Consider the following 23447-nt stretch of genomic DNA (forward strand, 5'->3'; position numbering starts at 1 on the left):
ATTGCATCAACTCCTCTGGCAGTCCTTGGCAATTTGGTGATGAAATCCATAGTGATTTGTTCCCATTTCCATTCGGGAACCTCCAATGGCTGCAACTAACCATGCAGCCTCTGGTGCTCGGCCTTAACCCTACGGCAGGTCAAGCACCTCTCAACAAACCACGCGACATCCCTCTTCATACAGGGCCACCAATACTCCTTTCTCAAATCCAAATACATCTTAGTGGCCCCCGGATGGATCGAAAATTTCGAACGATGCGCCTCCTCCATCAAAATGGTACGCGTCCCTCCCACAAACGGTACCCAGATACGCCCCTGAAATGTCATAAGCCCCCGACCATCGGTAACGAACTCTAAAACCAAACCAAAAACCCGTTCCGTCTTCTGCATCTCAGGTTGCACAGCCTCGGCCTGTGCCCCACGAATGGCGTCCAACACTGGAGCTATCACGGTCAATCTCAAACACACATCCTGCAGCGGTGTGCTCTCCGCCCTGCGGCTCAATGCATCGCCTACCACGTTAGCCTTGCCTGGGTGGTATAGGATCTCATAATCATAATCCTTGACCACATCCAACCACCTTCTCTGACGCATATTCAAGTTGGGCTGATCCATCAAATACTTCAAACTCTTATGGTCCGTGTATATCGTACACCGAACCCCATACAAGTAGTGACACCAAATCTTGAGGGCGAACACCACTGCCCCCAACTCTAGATCATGGGTGGGATATCTCGTCTCATGAGGCTTCAACTGCCTCGATGCATATGTTATCACATGCCTTCTCTGCATCTGCACCACTCCCTACCCCAAAATCGATGCATCACAGTATACCACAAAGTCCTCCATCCCTTCCGGGAGAGCTAACACCGGGGCTTCGCACAACCTTTGGCGAAGTGTCTCAAAGGAGGCCTGCTGCTCGGGGCCACATGAAAAAGCAACACCCTTCTGGGTCAATCTGGTGAGTGGCACTGCGATCATAGAGAAATCCTTGATAAACCTCCGATAATACCCTGCCTACCCTACGAAACTCCTGATCTCGGAGGGTGACCTCGGCACCTCCCAACTCATCACCGCCTCAACCTTGGCCGGATCGACCAATATCCCTTCCTGGTTAACGAGATGTCCTAAGAACTGTACCTCCTGCAACTAGAAATCACACTTGGAGAATTTGGCATAAAGCCTCTCCGATCTCAGAACTCCGAGAACCTCTCTCAAGTGCTCCTCATGCTGCTCTCTAGATCTCGAATATACCAGAATGTCGTCGATAAATACAATCACCGACCGATCCAACATCGGCCTATACACTTGGTTCATGAGATCCATGAACACTGTCGGGGCATTGGTGAGCCTGAAAGGCATCACCACAAACTCATAATGCCCATAACGCGTCCTGAACGCTGTCTTCTGGACGTCCTCATCTCGCACCCTCACCTGATGATATTCAGACCTCAAGTCGATCTTGGAGAACCAAGATGCTCCCTGCAACTGATCAAACAAATCGTCGATCCTCGGCAACGGGTAACGATTATTGACCGTCAGCTTGTTCAACTCTCGGTAATCAATGTACATCTGGTGTGAGCCATCCTTCTTCTTGAAAAACAGGATCGGCGCTCCCTACGGCAAGTTGCTCGGCCGAATAAACCCCATTCCCAGCAGCTCCTGAAGCTGCGAGGACAACTCTTGCATCTCTGGAGGTGCAAGACGATAGGGCACCTTAGCGATAGGCGCGGCCCCCAGAACCAAATCGATACTGAACTCCACTTGCCTCACAGGAGGCACACCCGGCAACTCCTCGGGAAATACATCCGGGAACTCACGCACCACCGGAACCTCCTCAACTGAACTCGGCCTCTCGGAATCCACCCGCATATCCATTACATACGCCACACAACCCTTATAGCCCTGCTGTAGACACTGCCTCGCCCTAGCGGCCGAACAAAACGCAGATCCTGAACGTGTACCCTCGCCATACACCAAAAGAACTCCCCCACTAGGGTCTCGTATGGTCACCAGCTGTCGCTCACAGTCGATAACCGCACCGAATCGGCTCAACCAGTCCATGCCCATAATGACACAGACATCACCCATCGCAATAGGAACTAGATCAATGGGGAACTCAACACCGAAAATCTTGACTACGCACCCTCGGAGAACCTCAGTGGCATATATCACCCTCTCATCAGCTATGGACACTCTCAAAGGCCAACTCGACGCCTCACGACTAACACTGATATGCTGACTAAAGGCTAAAGATACAAAAGACCGACTCGCACCCGAGTCAAATAACACCAATGCAGGTATAGAATTCACAAGAAAAGTACCTACGCACAACATAATATAAGCATAATATCTCAACATCAAAATAAATATACGAAAGAATACATACCAGCCACGACATCGGGTGCTGCGCGGACCTCCTCCGCGGTCAGCTGAAAAGCTCTCCCTCGTGCCCTCGGCGCCTCGGCCTTCACTGGCCGACTCTTTATAGCTCGGATGGCGGCAGGGGCAGATCCCTGAGGTGCTCCCTAAGATGATCCTCGCAACTGCGGACACTCTGCCTTCCGGTGTCCGGTCTGATTGCAGTGAAAACACACCGCAAACCCCTTGGGGCAGTCCTTGGCCATGTGCCCCTCCTTGCCAAACTTGTAGCAAGATCCCACTCTACAAACTCCATCATGACCCTTGCCACACTTCCCACAAGTGCGGCCCTTCTGGCTCTCTGGTTTGGGATCAGCGGGCTTGGCCCGCTTGGCTGCCGGCTGAGACTGTGCCGGTCACCGATCCCTCCCCTGAGACTCCGCCTCCTCCCTGGCCTGAGTCTCTAGCTCAATCTCCCTCCTCCGGGCATTTGCCTGAAGCTCAGCAAATGTCTGGTACGAGGAGTTCGCCGCGAACTCCCGAATGTCTCGCCTCAAGATACTCAAATATCGGCTCATACGTGCCTGCTCGGTGGACACGTGCTCAGGGTAGAACATCGCCCTCTCATGGAACATCCTGGTGATCGTTGTAACCGACTCAGTACCCTGCTTGAGGGTCAGAAACTCCTGGGCCAAACGCTCCCTCTCCACCTGGGGAACGTACTCATCTCGGAACATGGCAGTGAACCTCTCCCAGGTCATTGCCTCAAGCTCAGCAGGCGTAAAGTGCGTCGTCACAAACTTCCACCAGTCCTTCGCTCCCAAGCGAAGCTGGTTCAGCGCGAACCGAACCTTCAAATGCTCAGGAGATGAGCAATTGAAGAAACACCCCTCTATGTCAGAAATCCACCTCATAGCTGCCACCGGGTCCTGGGTCCCATCAAACTCTGGTGGTTTTGTGTTGCTGAACTCCCGGAACAGCAACGCATCACCGCCTTTCGGCCTAGCGGCAGCAATAGCTGTGGTGGCCGCTGCAACAGCAGCCTCAGAAAGAGCGGCATAACGCTCGTCAAAAGTCTCAATCAGCGTGGTCTTAATAGACCCGAACATCTCTGGTATCTCTGCCCTAATGGCCGCAGCCACCTCCTCGTGGATGATCCGGCGGATCTCCTCATCACTGGTATCACTGCTCTCAGGCATCAAACGTGTCTTCACCATGATCTACCTCTGAAATACAACATACGATAAATTAGAATCCATTCGAGCATACTCACACTCGAAAACTCATCCCTCCTTGATCCTTGGTATTCCAAAGATTCTTACTTGGGCTGTAGACCGCTCCGGTGCTTTTAGTAGTACGGGCCCAATACTACTGTCCGCACCGTATCAGAATACACCCCAAGTCCTCCTCTTCGGAGCCCAAATTCCAAGTACTCTATCATGCACAGGCTACTCCCTAATAGATCTCTCATAAGCCCCTCGCAGCTACCTACTCACTCTCAAGCATCTCATAGCAGCTCACCTCTTCCTAGGCTAAGGCATCACAAATCAGGCCACTCTAGTCCTAATAGGAATACTTAGCCTACTCTAGCATGCGAATACATCATATCAATATCAATAGCACATAACATGAGGGTATTTTGGGAAATCACCGTTCGGGCGCGGACCGATCGTACACACACTCTGCCCTGTTTTTTTCCAAAATCTTTTACTCTTTTTGAAAATACTCTTCAAATCCTCAATTTGAGTTCAAATACGCCCGAAGGTGTACTCGAATCCCTCAAACCAAGGCTCTGATACCAAATTGTAACACCGTGAATTTCAAAATAATTTTTTCGCATAAGATAAAAACATTTTCATTTAAATTTTCATAAAAAATCAAGTTTAAAACTCCAATCCATATCATACAAAATCCCAAGATCACATATTATAAAAATCCCATGCGTGTGTACAGATCAAGCCGGCGCCTTCCCACGGTCATCACTAGTACCTGAAACAAACAACACTAACACTGTAAGCACAAAGCTTAGTGAGTTCCTCAAAATACCACACATAACACATATTAGCCACTCGAGGCTATAACTCTATGGGTCCGTAGACCCTGCTCTGTGAACCCACTGGTTCTAACTCTGGGAACCTTCCGGTTCCAACTCTATAAACATGCACAACATAAATCACATAGAAATAATGCAGTACAACACATAACAGGCATATAGCATACAAATACTCTATCACATAACTCTGATTACCTACTCAAGGTAAAGTATAGTGAGAAGACTCACCTCGTATATCTCGATAACTCGCGAATCCCTGGAAATCACTCGTGCTCAATCCTCCGAGCTATAATCCTCCTATAACATCATATGTCTCTAATTAACACTTTTACCACTAAGGTTGACTACCCCTATCAAGTCAACACTGGTCAACTCTGGTCAACAGTCAACGGTCAACTTTGACCGAACTCGGCGAGTGCACTATGGCGACTCGGCGAGTCTATACGTGTTCACTGACTCTCTAGGATCCCCTCCTGACACGTCGAGTACACCCCCAACTCGACGAGTCCCATCTGGCATGAATCGCGGGGCCAGCACGACTCAACTCGCCGAGTCTCAAGAACAACTCGGCGAGTTCCAGCTCGACTCAGTCCACCTGTCAACCCTCTCTAACTCTCCCTGACTCACTGAGTCAACCCTTAAGTCGGCAAGACCACTCGCTGAGTGGTTAAGGACAATCTTCATGCTACTCGCCGAGTCTGTTCTTCGGACTCAGCGAGTCCATGCCATGCATCAACTCAATCTCGCTTCTGAGGTCAGATCCGCTCCATCAACTCATAGATCTGTCCCTTCTAAGCTCATTCATCACGTAAAGTCACAGTCTTGGCTCCCATGCAACACCTACAAGGCTCTTTTTAGAGAGATGACCTCTAAGATGGCAACCCTAGTCTCCAAACCCAAAAGGAGGACATAAAGCATGGCATTTGGGACTCTCTAGACCTACTAAGGTCCAGATCTAGGTACCATATCCCCATGGGACCTCTCACACTCCAAATACAAGGCAAAGAAGGCATGAAGAAACCCTAGATTTGACCATATCAACAAAAATACGAGAATAAGCTCTGAATGATACCTCAATAAGCTTCCTCTGACGAAATGGAAATAGATCCAAGCTCCCCAACTCTCCTAGCTTGATTTCCCCCTTCCTTTCTTGCAAATACACACAAAATTGGTGAATAATGGCCTCTTATCTCACTCACAAGAACTCTCAGCTGTTTAGGTGCTCTTAAGGACAAGGTAGCCGCAATGAAGGGTCATAAGGTCCTTTAAATAGGGCTTAGGACCGGGAAATTAGGGTTTCATTAAACAGCGCGGACTCGCCGAGTCTATTCCTTGGACTCGCCGAGTCCAGGCGCAAACCCACGTCGAAAACCGCGATCCTACTCGGCGAGTCTGAGCTCCAACTCGCCGAGTCTCCTCACAAAATACCAAAAATATATGAATAAAAGATACCTGAAAATTTGGGCTGTTATAGTAGATATATATCAAAGTTTTAAAGTTATTATAACTTCAAATTTAACATATAATTAGAACATATAAATTTGAATTTTGAAATAAGTTGTCTATTATATCTACATGATACATGACATAATATTAATAAATAGTTGCATTATAATGACACTAAACAAAAAGATTATAATATTATTTATTTATTAGAATAGAGAAGATTTATTTATTTATTTATTTGTGGGAGGCATTATATGGAAACAGCTAAGTCTTCCAAATCTCTAATCATTTTAAAAAAAGAGTAAATTACACGAATGGTCCCTATGGTTTAGGATAATTTGCATGTTTGGTTCTTAACTTATTTTTTTAATTCGGAAGGTCTCTATTGTTTGTTTTTCTTACGTGCTTGGTCCCTATATTACCTAAAAAACTATTTTGCCCTTGATTTTTTTAAATTTATTTAAATAAACACACCCTCAATCTCACCCTTTTCATCTTACTTTATCTATCCCATCATTTTTCTCTATTTAAATAATAGTTTTTTTAAGTAAGACAGGGACCAAGCATGTAACAAAAGCAAACAGTAGGGACCAAGTATGTAACAAAAACAAATAATACGGACTTTCCGAGCTAAAAAAATAAGTTAGGGATCAAACGCACAAATTATCCCAAACCATAGGGACCATTCATGTAAATTTACTCATTTAAAAAGAAATTTCATTTAAAAATTTCAGTTGTAAGGTATTATGGTTGGTCTTACGTATGTACTAGTTGGGGTCATGGCTACTCTATATCTACATAATACATCAACCGACAATTTGATCATGTGATAACCAAGTATGGCTAACTTATAGTATTTGTTGCATCATGTATGATGAGAATCGTAGTCATTTATCGCCTAATTTGGCTTGTTGCGGTAGGAAGGTGAAAACGATGTCCTGCAAACACATAAAATGCATGCCACCGACGACCATTATTAGATAGAAAATCGATCTTTTCATTCATCACAATCATACGACAGCAAACAGCAATATATAAAGAACACTTTACGTATATCACGTATCTTAGCTGAATCAATTCAAAACCTATCTCTTCAATTTTCAAAAAGGATTTCTATCAATAATCCTTTCCTTTATGGCCTGTTGCAAAGAAAGTGGGTTTTAACATTTTTTTACGTAAATGGAAAGAAAAGTTAAATTCTCAAAAGTATTATTCTTATTGAATAGCCGACAATAACGGATCAGGTTAACTTTGTCATAAATTGATAGTTGATTATCAACAGGTATAAATTAGTATTAACCAATAGAAAATTTCAATAAGAATGAAATCCCAAGGCGATAATTTTGATTTAAATTCAAAGCTATTTCCTATTTTCTACCTAAACCTTAGGCATCGTTTTGAATGATTTATGCTACTTATAGAGATCTAGAAGTAAAATTCATTAATTTCAACTTTTTATATCTAAATTACATTTTGTGATTGAGTTGAGAACCATTTGTTCATCAGTTGTGAATTCACGAAGGCCATACGGACTATGGCGTTTTTATTGTGAGACAATTCTATCCTATCTATCAGGTGGGGTCCTTTTTATTTGAAGTTCAAGGTTCAAGTCTCTGTTGAGTTAAGTGTTCGTTTAAAAGTAGATTAAATTTTCTGTTTCAGAAAAATAAATAAATAGTAATCTATCATAGGGTCGTTGAACCTTGAGGTTATTAAAGCTATCTAGGATTAAACTCCGCACATTGGTAAAAGTGCAAATGATGTTAGGGAACCCACCGTTTATAATTTAGGATCGGGATGGAACGGAAAATAGAGTATTTCTAAAACAAAAAGTTAATAATTGAATAATGTCTAATTTAGAATATATATATATATATATATATATATATATATATATATATATATATATATATATATATATATATATAGAGAGAGAGAGAGAGAGAGAGAGGTTCATTTGAGATCACCTATATTTTGTGAGAGCCTTTGATTAAAACTGATCTTGTAGCTCATAACAAAATATGATTAACACTAATTAATCTAAAAGATTAGTTAATTATGGATAGATTAGTTACTGGGTTAAATTTTAGATCATCAGATCTGTTATCTTCACGTCATCACAAAACCCATCTGCTTCAATTCTTTCTACCTATTCACACTAATCGATCAACATTCCTTAATCTTCGATTCACGCTAATTAATCTTCTATTTTCTTCGATTTTAGTGATTGAGGTTTATGTTCATCTATCGACATCAAGAATTCATTACAATATTGTTATCGATTTTAGCTCTGTGAGCATCGATTTCATCCAAGGTAGAAGTTCAAGTGTTTTGTCGATGGCTAATCTTCATCTTCAACAATTGCTAACGATCTTTCAAGTTGTGCTTTTTACTCTACATCAAGATTTTATCAATTGATCAAGGTTTGAGTTTTCTTCCGCTGAGTTTTCATCGCTTTCATTTTTACTTGCATATAACATGTTCAATTATTAACCTGCTAGCATGAACTGGTTGAATCATTAAGCCATTAGCGATTTCTTCAATTCATATATATATATATATATATATATATATATATATATATATATATATATATATATATATGATTCGTGATTTCAACAATAAAACATCATATTGATTGATTGAAATCAATTATTGTTCTTGAGAAAAATTCTCTTAAACTATACATGCATTCTACCTATTTGATGAAATCCTGAATGAATAAAGATGCTGATGTATCACTCCTTCAATCCCAAAAATAAAGTCCTCTTTAAGAATGAGTATACTTATAAAATATGAGTTAGAATTGAAGTAAAATAATTCAATATTGACTAATCTTATTAAATTTACCTTAGTTTTGTTAAAACATATCATCTATTTCAAGGCCTGATTTTGAAATGTCATTCAAGGAATATGTTTTTCAACAATCTTTTAAACTATACATGCATTTTACCTGTTTGATGAATGTCCTGAATGATTAAAGAGTTTGATGTATCACTCCTTCCCATTACTAAATTCATCTTTAAGAATAGGAGTATGCTTCCAAAATATTAGTTACAATTGGTGTAAAAATAATGTAATGTTACTACTCTTATTAAATTAACAATAATTTTGTTAAAAACATATAGTTTTTCTACCACAGAATGTTTGAGATGTCTTTTTAGCATTGTTTTTGTTGAATATGCTATTTTCAAATTGCAGGAATAGGTTGCACTACTGAAAATATTGGTTGCTCTTCAATATGTTTTTAGAATATGATTCTTGCATAGTTTTGTTGAAATTTTTGTTTTCTTCAAACACAAAAGGTTGAAGATATGTCTTTTATCATTATTGAATGCTCTTAACTGTGTGCAGTAAAGGTTATACTAAATAAGAGATTATTACATTCAAGGTATTTTTAACAATGTTTATATTATGTATTATATGATTAGTTACATTACTATAACACACTAACTTTAATTTAAAATCTTTGATTGTTTAATCCATATTGAAGTCTAAAAATTTGTTCATTTTATGTTGCAAAGCATTTTAGATGATGAAACCCAACTTGAAAGGAACTTGAATATTTTAAGCTAGAACTTTTCAACTGCAAGTTCTGAGTTTAATGAATATGCAATAGATTTTATATGTTGCAAACATCTAATATATTTTTTTATGGTTTTGGTGCATTCTTATTTGACTATAACTTTGTAAGACCATTTTGAGATTCACATTCTTCCTGTATTTAACAATGTAACCATGTTATAGAGTTTTATAGTAAAAACTTGGAATATGATTTTTAATTATTTGTGTTTTTGTTATCCTTGAGATTCTTTGCTTTAGCTTCATTGACTCCTTTGGATATTGATTTTGTCATTTTATTCAATTCATCAGAATAATCAAATTTAATGTAGATATTCAGAATTCAAAAATATTATGAAAAGTATACCTTAATATACAATACATTAATCATTAGAAGAACAACATTCTTGTAACATTATTTTTTATTTTTTGAATATTACATGTTCTAAAATCAAAACAAGTTGTTTCCAACAAAAGAAGAATGCCTAAAATCACATATTGCATATTATTTAACAAAAATATTGGAAGCAATTTGCTTCCAACAAAATCAAAATGTCTAAAATGATAACATAACACATAATTTCATAATATTTCATATTTCTTAATATATGTCAAATACTACTATAATATTACACATTACTTGAATAAAATGATTAAAGCAAGTAGTTTATGACAAAAGAACATCTTAAAAAGAAGTAATATCTGATTCGTCACGATGTGGACTTTCCATCCGTTCAATTTCCTCCCTAATCTACATCTATGTATCCTCATACTTGGTGGTATCTGTTCTTTCCAGAAAAAATAGGCCCTTACCAGGAGAGCATTTTGTTGGGTTTTATGTGCTCTAACACTCCTATGGTGCACATACAACCCTATTGCTTTGCATATAAGCTGTCTCTAGTTATACATGCAACAAAAAAAATTATCCAAAGCATGAAGCCTACAAGTAGCATACAATTTTATATTTGAATCATAGAACTAGTAGGAAGATTACCTCTTTGTTGTAGCTTGTTCTATTTGGCCTTTAAGAGCTTCGCACCTTAAGTGTGATGCCTCAAATGGTTCACAAAATACCACCAACAATTGGAGAACTTGAGAGAGATGTAATAAGGCACTCAAAATCGGTTATAGTATCTGTAAGATCACTAGTTTCTCCAATTTTAGGCCAAGGGGTTACATATATCTTGTGTAGAATCCAAGAGTCATATATAACCCTAATTCATACACTGATGCCTATGATCCATAATCCATATGGACTAACTCTTCATGGACTCTTACATAAACTTAGCCCATCATGGATCAATAGGCCAAACCATATGTATTACTGATTTACATAATCAGTCCTCGTTATTTTAATTAGTCTTTTTTGATCACTAAATTAATTTCAAATTAATTCTTGATCAATACTAATTAAATAATATGATTTCACAATTAGTATATTATACTTATAATATATTAATAAATCATAAATAACCTCTTTCTCAAATATCCATCCTATCAGAATAGTTATGGGATTAGACATCTAATCCAACAGTCTCCCACTTAGATAAGTCTAAAAACTATAACTGCAAGTACGATTTAAAAACCCGACTAGGAATCGTAGCTCTTAAAATCCGATGTCGAACTCTAACCTAGTTAGTGACGCATCCATTAGATAAGGGATCATATATTCCTCAATTCTAGATATTGTTTCGACTGAGACATGGATTATAATCATCCTCTCAGTTCACGTATTGTTTCCCGATTTCCGAGTAATGACGACCGACTAATTAAACAAATCAAATCAGTCCAGGCTTGGCCAAGCACTTAGGGTTGTTATCACTAAATCATCAAGGGGCCCACATGTATCGCTTTTATCCGTATTAGCATAAAAGGAACAGATAAAATTCGACTCATATGTTTGCTCTATTTACTCATCAAATCACACACAACAATACGTTTTATCACACCAAGTTACTGGTGCATTTTCATATCATCAATATGCAACTGACTTGTAAACTACAACTCATATCTCTCCGTTTCATGAATATAAGATATTATCGTCTCATAATCACTCATGAGAAAATCCATGAAGTGATTCAGATGAGCGTGGGTTTAATCTAATACTCAAATCTTATTACAGGGTACTCATTAATACTGTAACAAACTTGTGCTATGTCTAACACTTTAGACAGTCTATAGAAGGATTCATGACAGTCTTGCCGCTATAACTACTTCCAAAGTATGATCGGCTGTGGATGGTTTGAATAATCTTATTATTCAGGAAGTCAAAACATGTTAAATGAAACACAAGAATAATCAAATCCAATATGGTCTCAAAACTTTTGAATATAAATAGCACACCTTTTATTTAATCACCATATCGATTACACATTATTCATTGTATAATGTTTCAACTGATCAACTTAATACTTGAATTAAAACAATAGTCATCTCATACTCCAAACAGGCACACTATGTTTACCTATGGTCCTTACTTTTTGAAATAAATCAATTGTAAACATTTCCAATGACACTCATTTCATAAATCCAAATCCTTATCATAAGTGGGAGAATACCAAGTCCTTGCCACTTACTATAATCTGTTAGATTCTAAGCTTATATGTAGTGATCCTTTTGTAATGCCTATGTACACAAGACACAGAGATTTTGCCAATTACAAAGCTTTCCATTGCAGATTGTTACAAGACAATTCCAAAGATACAAAGTCTCATATTCAATGCACATTCCTTTGAACATCCTTCTTGCATAAAAGTTTCTAACTTACTCATAGATTCTTGATATCCAACTCACATTATGGAAACATTTCTATAATTTCCATATGACTATCCATTCTTAATAGAATCCTATCAATTCAGAATTCTATCAATATGGTTCATTCATTACTATACTTCCAACTATCCACAACCAACCAATGCTTAGTAAACCTCAGATTGTTTTTTACAGTTGCTTAATGACTCGCAGTCATAACCAATTCTGGTCCCTTTTCCCTCTCCATGCCCTAGCCATTTGGAAAAATAGAACATGTGAATACTATAACATATGCAATAGATCCTATACCCGAACCATATGGAATACGATTCATAATTTCTCACATAAAGACATGATACCAGAACAGTATCTTGCTATAATATTTCCATATATAGAATTTCCAAGGTTGAAATACTTCAACATGGTATTCATATATCCATGACTAAGTTTGATTAATACTTCAACCTAAACTTTTGAATTCGAAATAAAGTATAAGTATCCACTCCCTTATTATAGCGAAACAACGTTTCAAACTTTGCAACTTTGCAAATTTTTAATCTTTCTTTCCTATAACTAGTATTGCTAAGTTGCAACACTTCACATAATAATCATGATCCCACTACCATGATAGCTATATTCTTACTAGCATAACACTTATTCTCCCACTAGCTTTGACGTGTACTCAGAAATCAGCTGGACTTCTAGCGATCAATACTTATTGACTTTCTTTCTAATATGGGATGCTTTGATAAGCCTTTATCTAAGCTGATACTGCTTTTATTAGAAAGCTCATTTTTTGTGTCTAAACTATTCAGAACTTACAACAATAAGTTCTGAATGTTCAAACTTTTTGCCATTTCTCACAATTCGAACTATGAAGAGGGATGTCGTAATCATAATCGAATTTGAGAATGCAATTAACACAACTGCTATTTTCTTAAAAACCTACTTAGTGAAAGCGTTTCCTCACAATGATTTTAATGAATTTGAGAGAAACCTTATGACACTTAGATTTTGTGGTGTATGTGATCCTATCCATGTGACACTATCATTTCCAACCATTATCATTAGACAAGGTCTATGGCAGATTCAAGCTCATATGGACTGAACTTGTTTAATCTTAATTTCTTGCCACTTGGTAGCACAATGGCCTACCATGTCTTCCAGGTTGTTGAGCAGCTCACCCTTACTAATCAATGAACTTTCACTAATGAAGGTGCTTTGCCTTATGCAAACAATAGAGAACTCATAAAACTCACATGCATAGTCAACTTTAACTTGAATGACACAGAAATAAGAATATGTCAATACGATAGGTTACAAACCTCAAGTCGTGTGCTAGTGATAAATGATAGGTTTACTCTTGATTAGTTCCTGAAACTTTTCAACATCTTTAAGACTCGCAATGACCTCTTGACATATAAGATTCTCTATCAAGAAACTTTCCTTAACAAACAAATATTCAAGAGTTAGTGTGGTTTCTTATCAAGAATGACAATTAATATAATTGGTCTCAGTTGGTCTTTGTCTTATCCAAGATATCACAACTACCAATCTCAATGTGTTATAAACCTACTTAAGATATACTCAAGAAACAATCTTGGAGTGTGATTCTAAGACCTGATTTTGGAACGAAGTATGACTCACCTTAACTTATTTAACCATTTCAACAATTCCTGATTTCTCTTCTTAGCCATATAAATGTACTAAGGTGTCCTTCGAGGATCAATTGTCATATGGTTTTCATAATCATTAACATTATCATAAAACACAATACTAAAGTTCTCTCCTTTCCATTCAGATTGGAGAAACTTTTATCTTTTTGCCTAATTGATTATTCTTATTCGTTCTGTCATACATTGAAACTTTTAAATGATTCAGAATTACAGTGAATCTTGTAAGTATAACCCTATTTACTAACTTTAGTAAATCATGACGAACAGTCTTATCGTTCTTTATGGTGGACCTAGACCAATACAAAACAATTTGTACTAGATTCCTTAGTCTTTCACTTGAATCACATATGCATGTGAACAAGGAATTAGTCTTAATTTCCCAAAGATGAAGGTTCTGGTTCATCATGCAATACAAGTTGCATGATTCCAAGTTTCTATCCAATTGAAACTTTTGTGATGAGAATCATTCTTTATTTAGTAAATTTTGACACTACCACAAACGAAAGAATCAAATCCATTTTCAACATTGCTAATAATAGAAATATACAAACATCAATATTCACAAATGCCATTACAAAGAGATATAAATATAAGATAAAATTAAATTTTTATTTATTTATAAAATGCAGAAAAACTTGTCCTTACAATGCAATTACAAATGAAAACTATATTACTACATATTTCTAAGCAATCTATCATAACTCCTAAGCAGCAACTCAAAATTCAGATTCACGACTAGACTCAACTTGCTTTTGCTTTAAGCTTCCTTTATTTTCTTAGATCCTACAAAGCATAAAAATGTAATTACATTACATCATGTATTAAGAATCTCCAAATAGGAACTTAGTAGAGTTAGATAATGTACTTACCTGAAGCAGGGTCATATACTCTGACTTTACCATCCTTATGATCCTTCAGGTAGATACGGCAGCTTCGTAACCAATGCCCCTTCTCTTGGAAATAGAAACAAATAGATTCTTTTGGAATGGTACACGGGGCAATCTCAGACTTAGCCTTTCACTTTACCATTTGGTCAAATGGTTTGACCATGGTCGATACCTTTCCATTGGGAAGAGAAGACTTTCTGGACTTCCAAAGGTACCATTGCCAACGTCCATGAAAGTTTGGGAAGTAGATCTTCCAACCAAATTTGCATTACCAGTGTGCCAAATCATTGTTGATTCAACATCAATTAGCAAGTAGATAAGATCAATAAGGGTCATGTCGCAGTATGTCATATAGTAGTCTTTAACTAACTAACTGTACGACTCGGGGAGTGACTAAAGAACCAAGTCAACAACCAACATCTTCTTGAAAACGACACCCAACATTCCCAGCCTGTCAATATGCAACTTCATCTCAAAGACATGAGCACATATAAACTTTCCATCTTGATGTTTGCTAGCCAATAGGGTTTGAGTGTACTTGAACTTTTCTAGTCTTTCAAACATGTGGGTTAAGGAGAAATATTGGAGGAGTTGGAGGAAGTGAAGTATGATTTATGTGAACATCATCTTCATGAGGAAAGCTTTTTCCATAAGATTCAGGAAGACCATAGTTGCCAGAAGTAGATATCTAAAAGGGAGAAATTCATGTTTAGTTGATTTAAGTCCTTAATATAACACCCAAAGTGAAATATTAAGGCTAGGACCCGACACAATAATTCACAATTCGGAAGAGGGATGCATTAATCCAATTGTAAAATATTTGAAGGTATGTAAATGATCATTTATCAATTTCCACAATGAAAAACGAAAAAGAGCATTAGGTTATAAATGAAATGAAATTCCTAGATTCTTTGAGATTCATTAAACTTTTTCAATGGCATGTTTAATCTGTATTATACCCTTCAACTTTGTGACTGGGATATCGAGGATCACAAACAAGGTGTGAATAACGATGCAAGTTAGGTTGGTACTCTCGAAGTCATTTATCACCTAATCAATGTGCCGGTTAATCACACACGATCCATTGATATATGACAAACTACGAGCTACCCATTGTCATCCTTCATTAGTCCCATATTAGTGTGTCGGTTAACCACACATGCTCCACTAACGACTAAGTGACTAAGATTAGGAATTTATAAAAGGTTTAGTTACTTTATATTTCATTATACTTTTAATGAGGATTTAAATTTCCTATCAAACCCGTTCGGCTAACGACCCTCTACTAGTCAAGAGTGCGGTGGGTAAGAGTAGATACCTATTTAATCGCCATTTATAGGCAATATCCTTTAACACCCATTATAGATCAAATTCATGAATGAGGCCTACTAATGGTAAGACTTACTTTTAACTTATGCATATATAATATATTAAACTTTTAATTGTATATAGTATAAGGGTGTATTTTACACATTTAAAATACATGCTGGTTTAATCTATTAATAAATTAAACTTTTAATTTAATTAAACTTAAACCATATCATTATGGAATTATTAGTTCTCTTTTAATTAAACATTTTAATCAATTTAATAAATTCGATAAGGTGTAATTGAACTATTCAAAAAAAAAAAAATCAAGGTTCTAAATATAAAAATTCAAAATCAAAAACTATTTAATTAATTTTTAAGTTATGAACCCAAGAGTTGCACTTTTTGAAACCTTTCAATAACTTGATCATTTAGAATTCAATATTTCAAATTATAACTTTTAATTAAACTTTTCAAATTCCAAAACTTGAGGGCAAGTTTTGAAACTCTTCAAAACTTTTGGATTCAATAACTTATGGAGTTAATGTTTAATGAATGAGACTTTCCAAGTTTCATAACTTGAGGACAAGTTATGAAACTCTTCAAGACCTTCGCAATTCCATAACTTAAAGAGCTTAAAGATTCATGAATGACACTTTTCATATTTCATAACTTGAGGACAAGTTATGAATCTCTTCATGAAACACCTAGATCAAAATATAAACTAATACAACTATCATATAACTTATCATTTATCAATTTGACCTAATTTAACTTTTATTGCAAGACAATTTTAATCAAACAATACAAATAATCAAATTATCATACAATCAAAATGTTATCTTAAAATTTGATAATTGTCTTTTTTTTTTAATTTTGGGTGATGGAAATCATTACCATACCACAAAACAATTTTTTAGTAGTCAAAACAGTTTGTGGTAACGATTATAATCCAAAACTTGGCCAAAAACTGAAAACAATCGTCCACTGAACAATAACCACCTCGTGGTAACTTTGACCATGTCCTGGTGATCATGCAGATTCCAAAAAAATGATTTTTCTTTCTTTGAACAATTAACCAATGCATCAATATAATAGAAAACAACCATAGCTATGATACCACTGTTGGGTTTTATGTACTCTAACACTAATGTGGTGCACATACAACCCCGAATCTAAGTTTTCTCTAGTTATACATGCAAAAAAAATTATCTAAAGCATGAAGCCTACAACTAGCATACAATTTGATATTTGAATCATAAAACTAGTAGGAAGATTACCACTTTGTAGTAGCTTGTTGTATTTGGTCTTTAAGAGATTAGCACCTCAAGTGTGATCCTTAAATGGTTCACAAAACACCACCAAAAATTAGAGAACTTGAGAGAGAGGTTATGAGCACTCAAAATCGGTTATAGTATCTTTAAGATCACTAGTGTCTCCAATTTTATGCCAAGGGGTTACATATATATAGTGTAGAATCCAAAAGTCATATGTAACCCTAAGTCTTACACTTAGGCTTATAATCCATAATCCATATGGACTAACTCTTCATGGCCTCTTACATAAGCATAGCTCATCATGCATCAATAACCCAAACCATATGTATCTGTCATTTACATAATCAGTCCCCGTTAATTTAATTAATCTCTTTTGATCCCTAAATTAATTCCAAATTAATTCTTGATCAATATTAATTAAATAATATGATTTCACAATTAATATATTATACTTATAATATATTAATAAATCACAAATAACCTCTTTCTCAAATATCCATCCTATTAGATTGTTTTGGTGAATGCAACCCAAAATGGACCATGCTACTCTCGGGTCAAGTACATAACAATTATAGTTATGGGCTAAGAAACCTAATCCAATAGATTTAAGGTACTTCAACATTCTATACACTACATACATATGATCTTTTCCTGGTGCGTTCATGAACCGAATGACTTCACTCACAGCATATGCTAAATCTGGCAGAGTGTGAGAGAAGTGTATGATTTTCCAACTAGTCTATGATACGTTTCTTTGTTTGTGGGAACTTTATCTGGGAGAATAGACCGCCTGTGGTTTATCTCAATTGGCGTTTCGATGGGCTTGCAATCCAGCATTCTAGTTTCAGTCAATAGATCTATTATATACGTATGTTGACACATCGAGATTCGAGATTTTGATTTCGCTACTACAATACCTAAGAAATACTTTACGTGTCCTAGATCCTTTAATTGAAAATCCTTGGCAATTATAGTTTGATGATTCGTTATTTATTTTGGGTCATTCCCAGTGACTACCATATCCTCATCATACATGATAAGAGTAGTCACTTTTCCATTGTTTTTAACAAACAATGTTGACAGGTTGTGAGCATATCTACATTCCTATGTGCTCATGCAACCCTAATTGCTTTGGATCTAAGTTTTTCACTAATTAAACATGCAAATTGAATACCAAAGCAACAATCCTAGAAACTAGCACACAAATCAAAATTCATGTATAAATTAATGTTAGAAGATTACCTTACTTGTTATGTAGTCATAACAAGAACAATCTTGATGATCCTTGACTCTTGAAAGCTTAGTTCCCCAAATGTTGCATCTCTAATGGTTCGCAAACACCCAATGCAACAAGATGGGAAGAGAGACGCTAGAAAAATTGGCTAGGGTTAGAACCTTATGCTTAGGGCCGAAATTCTAATGACCTGGAGGGTGTATATATAGGTGAGGGTTGCTAGGGTTTCTGGAGGAAACCCTAATTTCCGACTTAAGGATTAAGCAGCCCATGGACCTCTTACTAGTAGGCCATGGGCAAAATCTATAGGGCCTCCCTATATGATTTTGTCCACTCCTAATTAAGGAGTCCTGTAGTTCAGTTTCACAACTATCAATGATTTGCAAAACAACCCCTCCATTATTAATCAGTTCCTTTAATCACAAAACTAATATCAAATTAATTTCTGATTAAATACTAATTAATAATATTATTTCTAATTAATATATTAAGCTTGTAATATATTAATAAAATCATTTTGAGTACCAATTTATTATTTCAAATAATAAAATCTACTCTCTCTCTCTCTCCACTAGTTATCCGGTCAAGTTGCATGAGTGAAGGCAACCCAAAAGGACCATCATACAATCAAATCAAATGCACACCAATTATAGTTATAGGCATAGACACCTAATCTAACATATTTATGATCTAAATCGCTTTGGTTATACCCAATTTTTTTCATGAAGCTTGAAAGGATTCTGAACCATGCGTAGGGGGATTGCTTTAGACCATATAATGCCTTCTTCAGTTTACACACCTTTCCGCTGCTTTTGAATTCAGGAAGAGGATCCAACTACACTTCTTCTTCTAAGTAACCTTTCAAGAAGGAGTTTTTACATAAAATTTCTCTAAAGGACAAACTTGGTTGGGTGCAATCGATATTAAGATTTAGATTATGTTTATCTTGGCTATAACGGTAAATGTGTTCCAGTAATCGATCCTGTATTTTTGTATATATCCTTGGGCCACGAGTTTTGCATTTTATCAATCTTTGTTTCCTTCTAAATCTAGTTTCACCATATACATCCAATAGGAAGTCTCACAAGCTCCCAAGTATCGTTCTTTTGACGCGCATCCATTTTATCTTTCGTATCTTTCTTGCATTTTTCATCTTTCATAGCTTCTTGTACAACATTTGTTATTGGCACATGTTGGATTTTATGTACTATAACACTCCTATGGTGCACATACAACCCTAATGCGATGGATCTCAGTTTTCTCCTGTTATACATGCAACAAAAACTATCCAAAGCATGAAACCTATAACTAGCATACAACTTTGATACTTGAAACATAAAAAAAACTAGTTTGATGAATACCTCTTAGTTGTAGCATGTATTACTTAGCCTTTAAGAGCTTATCACCTCAAGTGTGATGCCTCAAATTCTTCACAAAAAGACCACCAACAATTGGAGGACTATAAAGAGAGGTTAGGAACACCCTAAACCGGCTATACTCTTGCCATATCTAGTATTCATCCGATTTTTGGGGTGTAATGGGTTACATATATAGTCTTAGAATTCAAAGACGCATATGTAACCCTAATTCTTACAATTATGCTTATGATCCATAACTCATATGGACTAACTCTTCTTGGACTCTCACATAAACTCAGCCCATCATTGATCAATAGCCCAAATCATATGTATCACTAATTTACATAATCAGTCCCTATTAATTTAATTAATCTCTTTTGATTACTAAATTAATTTCAAATTAATTCTTGATCATTACTAATTAAATAATATAATTTCTCAACTAATATATTATAGTTATAATATATTAGTAAATCAAAAATAACCTCTTTCTCAAATATCCATCTTATCAGATTGTTCTGGTGAACGCAACCCAAATGGACCTTGCTACTCTCTGGTCAAGTACATACCAATTATGGTTATGTGCTTAGACACCTAACCCAACAGTCTCCCACTTGGATAAGTCTAATGTAACGCCCCGTTCTTAAATATCTATTCATGGGTTCCCGAGATCAAGAGTAAGGGTGTTTCGGTCTTTTATGGGAAATGGGTTTTATCCGAGAAGGTTTCGGACCGGTGTATGTTGATAGAAGCATAGGTCTTCTCGCCATCTTCACAGGCTTACAATAGAGGAGTTACGACATTTCGAAGATATTGTTGATTATAGCCCTTAATGGGAAAAGTTGATAAGGAAGGCCAAGTATGAGAATGGGACATGCTGAGTACGCCCAATGTAGGCTGCATTACGCTCAACGTAATTGGGTAAATGAACGCGGGTATGTGGGGGCGTACGCCCAGCGTACGTCCAGAGTCTTTAAACCCTAATTTGAGGGTGATCCATTATATAAGGAACATAATGGCTCAAAACCTAGCCTCATTATCAGTCTCCCCAACCTCAGAGAAACCCTAGAACGCCTCTCCCTTCCTTTTGTGAGATCTTGACCTTGGGAAGCTCATCTTGGAAGTTTAAGCTAGAAAGAGGAAAGGAGGGAGTTGTCAAAGAAGGACTTGGGAAGTTGGAGCTTTTAGATCTGGAATAACATCATCTTCTGGAGCCCTTTTGAGGTATAAAGTCACTTGCTTGACATTTATTTTCTGTGGATCTTGGTGTTATGAAGTTTTGACATCTTTCTTGTCCCAAAAGCCTCATCTTGATGCATGATTCTAGTTGGTTGAGTTTAGCTATCCTTTTAGACCTTAGGAGAGGTCTTGAGTAAGAAAAATGAGGTCCCAAGGGCTTTGGTTGTCTCATATGTGATATAGATGTGCCTTAATGGATTAAGACATTGAGTTAAGAGCTTTATGGACGTCCCAAGTGATAAAGTTTGAGACTTTCTGGATCCTAGGCATGTTTGGTCGATGGATCTGAAGTTTAGGCTTAAGAGCTTAAGCCATTAAGGACTTATGAAGACTTTGAGTTCAGCGGGTTTACGCCCTGTGTAAAGTCATGTACGCCCAGCGTACTCACCATTCTGCCTGTACGCTTAGCATACATGGGAGGTACGCCCCGCGTACTCTGTCTGCATGGATCATGAGTTTTTGGGCCGTGGTTTGGGGCATGTTTGGGTATTTAGGCCTTAGTGGGCCATCAGAAATCATATTTTATGGACCAAGGATTATATGGTGGGCTTAGGTTGCGGCCCATTAAGAGATTGGGCCCAATGTAGCAAATTGGTCCATTGGTGGGTCACTAGTGGGCTTGAGAAGCTGACCTAGTGTTGGGCCCTTCATATTATGGTGTTGGGCCTTAGTCTTGGACCAGATTGAGTCAAGGGTGAATTGGTCAATTTACCCTTGGAAGCATATTGTGCTTGGACTAATGATTGTTTTGCTATTTCGGATAGTTCGGGATTTTTGGTGAGGCGGTGATTCGGGAATCTGCTTCTTCAGTTCAGAGTTTCGGCAGTTGCGAGGTGAGTTATCCTCACTATATCAACAGGGTCTAAGGCACCAAGGTCGGCCCTTTATCGGATTGTGATCTGGGTATCGTTGTTATGTTATCGCTTTGCTATGTTTGCATCCTGGTAGTTAGGATGGTATTATGCTAGTGACCGGTTAGGTCGGTATCCTGGTTAGGATGATGTTATGTTATGTGATCTGCTAGATCGGCTTGATTGAATGTGAAGTGTTATATGATTGAATGTTTATGTGCACATGGTTGTTGGACTGTGGTTGGGTTGAGGCGTATCCTGCTTTGTGTTGTAGGCCAACATACCCAGGGCGGACCGGTTGTCCTGAAGGCCCAGCGAGCAGTCCGGATAGGCTGTAGGCCCCAAGAGGGTGGACACGACGTGTCGAGGCTCGGTGAGTGGACCAGGCCGACTGAAGGCCCAGTGCGGGCGGACCAGTCATACTGTAGGGTCAGAGAGTGGACCAGGTGGATTGAAGGCCCAGTGCGGGCGGACCAATCACACTGTAGACTCGATACATATGGCTAGACTCGGAGGGTGGACTGAAGGCCGGTGCGGCGGACCAGTCACACAGTAGACCCGAAGTGCATGGCTGTTCTGTGTTCTGTTATGATATGGCATGCTGTGCGTGTATGGTATATGTGGTTGGTATTTTGGGGGTATCTCACTAAGCTTTCAGGCTTACAGTTGTGGTTTAATGTTTTTCAGGTTCTTTAGGAGACCGTGGCAAGGCAAAGGCATGATCGTACTGCTCCTCGTGATTTTGTTTTATGATGTGATTATAGGAATACTCCGATGATAATTGTATTGAAAACCTTTTTGTATTAACTTAATGAAATGGGGTTGTTTTTGAAAAGTTTAAATTGGTTGAAAATTTATGGTCGTTAAACTATAACTGCAAGTACGCCTTAAAAAACCGACTAGCAATCATAGCTCTTAAAAGTCATGGTCAAACTCTGACACGCCATTTAGATAAGGGATCATATATTCCTCCATTCTAGATATCGTATGGACATGAGACATGGGTTATAATCATTCTATCTGTCCATATGTTGTTTCCCGATTTTCGATTTACGGCGATTGACTAATTGAACAAATCAAATCAGACCAGGCTTGACCAAGTGCTTATGGTTTTCATCACTAAATCATCAAAGGGCCCACATATATTGCTTTTATCCCTTTTAGGGTAAAAGGATCAGACAAACTTTGACTCATATGCTTGCTCTATTTACTCATCAAATCACACACAACAATATGTTTTATAACACCTTGTTACTGGTGCGTTTACATATCATCAATGTGGAACAGACTTATAAATTGCAACTATATGTCTCCGTTTCAAGAATATAAGATATTATCGTCTTACAACCACTCGTGATGAAATCCATGAAGTGATTCAGATGAGCGTGGGCTTAATCCAATACTCAAATCTTATTATAGGAGTAGTTATGAACATTGCAACAAAGT

Source organism: Lactuca serriola, chromosome 3, assembly GCF_051521515.1.
Source record: "Lactuca serriola cultivar US96UC23 chromosome 3, Lser_US96UC23_V15, whole genome shotgun sequence".
Classification (NCBI taxonomy): domain Eukaryota; kingdom Viridiplantae; phylum Streptophyta; class Magnoliopsida; order Asterales; family Asteraceae; genus Lactuca; species Lactuca serriola.